Raw genomic sequence first — 5,059 nt, forward strand, 5'->3', positions numbered from 1 at the left:
CTCCTGAACTTCTGCTCCTGTCTCCCCATCATGTCTCTAAAAAAAGAAAAAAAAAGTTTAATAAGAAGGAAGGAAAGGGCAAAGAAAGCAAGAGAAGTTCATGTTAACTTGGTACAGAAGTCACATCCCATGGGTGAGCAACGCGTGTGAATGATTCCACAAGGAAGCAATTAGCAGATTTCGTAGTCTAGCATTTAAGCCAGTGCCAACCAGATGTTGATAGAGATATTTCAGAGAAACATCATAAAATGATGATTAAGCTAAAAAGAATTTGAATGGTAAAAATTTAGAGTCTTAAATTTATAGATTTATGACTACTCTGTGCATTTACGTAAAAATTCAGTCTTAAATCTGTAGCTTTGCTGCAAATTTGTAAAGGCAGAGAGAGAATAGAACAGCAAGAGGTGATTATGCCTGGGTAGTTAGAGGCAATGGGCTTTCCATTGGCAGAACCTCTGCTCTGCTCAGAGAGTGTTGGGAATACAAGATGGTAGGCTACATGGTAGTTATGAGTCCAGGTTCTTTGGCAAGACAGTCTGTGTTCAAATTCTGATGCCACAACTTATTGGCTAGATGACCTTGGCTTAGTTTACTTAACCTTTTTGGTGCCTTAGTTTTTGCAGGAGAAAATGGGCATAATAATGATATCTACTTAGTAGTGTTGTGTTAAATGAGGTTAATACCCTTAAGATCATTATGCCACTCATGTAAATACTTAGTATATGTTAATAGTTATAATTAATATCTTATCTCTAATATGTTTAGGAGATTTCTACACATTTGAGAAGGAGTTTTTCTTCAGGTAGATATTACAGAGGATACACTCATTGTTTGAGGGAGAAAAAGAGGCAGATAACAGTCTGCTGAAATCAGCTCAGGCTGTTATAATGAAATACCAAAGACTGGGTGGCTTAAAAACCAGATATTTGTTTCTCAAAGTTCTGGAGCCTGGGAATTCCCACATCAAAGCACCAGCAGAGGTGGCTCCTGGGAGGGCTCTCTTTTAGGCTTGTAGACAGCTACTTGCTTGCTATGGCTTCACATGGCAAGGTGGAGAGAGAGAAAGCTCTGGTCTTTCTTCCTGTACTCTTTATAAGGGCACTAATCCCATCATAAGGGCTTCACCATTATGACCTCATAGAACCCGAATTACCTCTTAAGGGCTCTACCTCAAAAGACCATCACATTGGTGGTTAGGGCTTCAACATGTGAATTTGAGGGAGGTGCAAACATTCAGTCCATAACATTAGCAAACAGAAAAATTGAGAAAAAAAATTTCAGATTGTGATACATGCTATTAAGAGAATGTTTCATAAGAATGAGCTTGTGTGTACCTGGGATTAAGGTGGGGCATAAAAATCTATTTCAATTTGGTGGTCAGGTTGGACCTCTCTGGGCTGGGATCTAAGTGAGAGCAAAGATCAGGGAGGAGTGTTTAAGCGAATGGGAGCAGGAAGGGCAAAGACCCGGAGATGGGAAAGAGCTTGAGGTGTTGGAGAAATAACAGTATAAAAAGCCCAATGAAGTTAGAGGAAATACAAGAAGAAGTGAGTGGTAGGAGGAGTGGGCAGGGGCCAGGGCGAGAATGACTGGAGGAGAGTGCATATTATGGCTGGGATGTTGTGTATGGGGCCATTTTGAAAGGGCTGCGTCCAAGAGGACCTTCTAGAAAAATCAGGTTCCCTATGGAATGGATCCTGGCTTGGGGAAGGGAGAAGATCTGAAGTCAAAGCAAATGTGATTATTTGCTGGAACTGGTCCTTTACATTTCTGAGTTCAGACTGCATTTGAGATGTGACTGGAGGACTTTTTATTATCTGAGGCCCTTGTGTTGTGAGCCATGCGTCAGATAGGACTTCCACCGAGTACAAAGCAAAAATTTCTCCCAATGAATCAATTTTAAAGGGAAGCATTGAAGTTTGATTATAAATCCTGAGCCACTCTTGTTTCAACATTGCTACTTATATGTAGTATTTTATTTAATCCTTTATGAAGTGGGTAATATTCTTAACTTCATTGTACAGATGACGAAGCTAAGACTTAGAGAGTTGCCATTGATCAGCATGAGGTCACATGACTTGTAGTGGGTAGAACAAGGTTTGGACTGAGAAATTCTCCTAGCCACTATGTCATGCTGCTGAGGAAGCAGTGAAGGACCCTACCATTGGTCAGGCTGATGGTGGAAATAGCTTGTGCATTGTAGATTTTGATTTTTGTAAAAAAAGGATGTCAGTCAATGTGTCAAGACTAATTCCTAATCTCTCAATATATAGAACAACTTGAAAATATTCCCAGAATAAAGTTGAACTTCAGGTTTTTGGTTCATGGCATTGTCTCTGTCTTCAGGAAGGGGGAGCTGGGTCTTCATGGAGTCAGAGCACCCATAGGTGCTGATCTCTTTCTCCTTTCCTGTGACTGTCTTTCCCCCACTGGTGGAGGTAGGTTCAGAGAAGACCCAGAGTTGTTAGTTCAGATCAGTCCTGTGGGCTGTGGTTTTTCTCCAGGACCTTCATCTTATGTCCATTTGCTGAGCCTTGTAGGGCTGGGGCAGTTCTTAAAGCTGGAGAGCTTTGCTAGAGAGGTGAGGAATTATATTTTCAGAGAACCTCTCAGGTACCCCTGAAACACAGCCTCTCAATCTCAATCTCTCCTCACTCTTGCTGTGTTACCTTTCTTGGGGAGCATCCTGAAACCAGCTTCCATCTCAGTCTAAAGCCATGGTTAAACACCCATTGTTAGGATCACAACGATTAGACAAATAAAATACTGCTGTATATTCAAGCATGGCCTTTATAGCATTATATTAAAACAATAAATCAAGTATCACAGACTCAGCATTTGAGCCAGCTTTTATTGCATTATTCCATTCCCTCCACGATCCAGCTTTAAAATCCCTCCTCCTGCATTTATGATTTTGAAACATTACATCAGTTATGTCCCCATAGCATTTTAATCTAATTCAACACTTTAAGGGGTAGGTAAGTGTTTAGGACACTGGGCCAGGCTCTGATCGTTTTATGAAACCGTTGTTTTATAGAAGAACATTACCTTTATTACCAGATTCTGTGGCGTGTTTGGTGGGGGACAATCTGGTTACAATTACAAATAGCGTTTTTTAAGAGCTGCAGTAGAAAGCTCAGCCATTTGAAGATGAGGTATGGCTTCCTCAATTGGTCGTAGCATATTGGTACAAAATGTCAAGAGGAGGCACATCTATGCCTCAGCCTGGTGCTTCCTTTTCAGAATTTTATGTTAACTATCGGTCCAGGTGGTCCCAGTGGAAAAACTTGATGTGACTCTGTGCTCTGAAGTGATGTTGTTCATCCATCGTGTAACTACCAGCTATATCAAAAAGAGCCTTTACGTACTGGCTAATGCAGTGTATTAAATTCACCCCAAATGAACTGGATGCCATTAAACCTTTAGAGCAGTGGGACTCTTCTTACAAGATGGAAGGTCAGACTTCTGAAGGAGCATTTTCCTTCTGCAATGCTGCTTCTTTATCTCACAAGGAAGAAATGGGTTTGTCTCCATCAATCTTCAAGCACTTGCCAAAATCCAGGTGTGTAGTTCCTCCATACCCATTTATTTTATTTGACTTGTACTGGGGGAATAGTGCATGGCTAAAACTATTTTTAAACGATAACTCAAACTGTGTCAATAGGATACTGTTTAAAATTCAGGTGACCTGTCTTTCATATACCATAAGCCTCTGGGAAGCCAATAAATGTCAAAGAAATATCAAATTATTTATTGGGTCCATCATACATTTCTGAGGAAGCCTGTGGGATTTGCTCATTGCATTCTTTGAAGGCATCACACAAGTAGGTGCCATAAATATATCAAATGAATTTCAGCATTCACCCCTGAATAATCAACCATCCAGCATTTGAGAGTGTGCAAGAAACTTCCCTCTTGGGATTTCCTTTGCCAGATGATACTTTTAGCTATGATGTCAGAAGTAGATGGGGAGGTGTGTCTATCCCAGCGATCAGCAGAGGCTCAAGTATGTATGGTCTTTAACATTCTTAGCCTTCTTGCTGGAAGTCTTTTAGTGTTACATGCCACTGAGTTGCTAGGACTCTTTAGCAATCCCCTGTGGAGTGAAGGAAGATCAGTTACAGTAAAGAGGTGAGTGTCCTGAAAGAAAACTGTGAAGAACTGGTCCTTGGTCTCAGCATTAACAGAAATCTCCAAGACCCCTCTGTCCCCTGCCTGGGAGAAGATATGCATTTTTCTCTCTATTCCTCGTGCTGAAAGCCCCCTGAGGTGCCCAGCCCTTTCTGAGTCATCTTGGCCCTGGCTAAGCTGAGCAGAGATGAATTCATGGGCATGTAGTTTGAATAGCCATTTTTCTCCTCTTTATTAGAACCAGAAGCGCATGTGTTAAACTGCCTATGAAAAAGCTGTGTCAGTATGAGAGATAATTTATTTTCTTTTTGATACCTAGTCCTATAGTCATTGTTTCAAACTATCTCAATTCTAGAGCCAACCTGCTTTCTTTTTCTCATATTTAGAAGCCAGTGTTTACAGAGTGCCTACTACATGATGAGCACCGTGCTCAGTGACTTACATTAACATTATTTCTAGTTATGTCTTCGAGGCATGTGGAATTAATTATTGCTATTTTACAATTGAGTAAATTGAGGCTCCAGTTTGCTTAAGAAATCTCATCTGGTCCAGGCATGGTAGCTCACAACTGTAATCCCAGCATTCTGGGAGGCTGAGGCAGGCGGATCACCTGAGGTCAGGAGTTCAAGACCAGCCTGGCCAACATGGTGAAACCCTGTCTCTACTAAAAAATAATAATAATACAAAAATTAGCAGGTGTGGTGGTACACACTTGTAATCCCAGCTACTCAGGAGGCTGAGGCAGGCGAATCTTGACCTGGGAGGTGGAGGTATCAATGAGCAGAGATTGCACCACTGCACTCTAGCCTGGGCAACAGAGTGAAACCTCAACTAAAAAAAAAAAAAAAGAAACTTCCTCTGCTAAGTGCCAAAGGAAGTGCTGGACACCAAGCTTTCCAGGCCTCTAAACCCACTTATTAAGGCTTAT

The sequence above is a fragment of the Saimiri boliviensis genome, chromosome 2, assembly GCF_048565385.1.
Source record: "Saimiri boliviensis isolate mSaiBol1 chromosome 2, mSaiBol1.pri, whole genome shotgun sequence".
NCBI classification, from domain to species: domain Eukaryota; kingdom Metazoa; phylum Chordata; class Mammalia; order Primates; family Cebidae; genus Saimiri; species Saimiri boliviensis.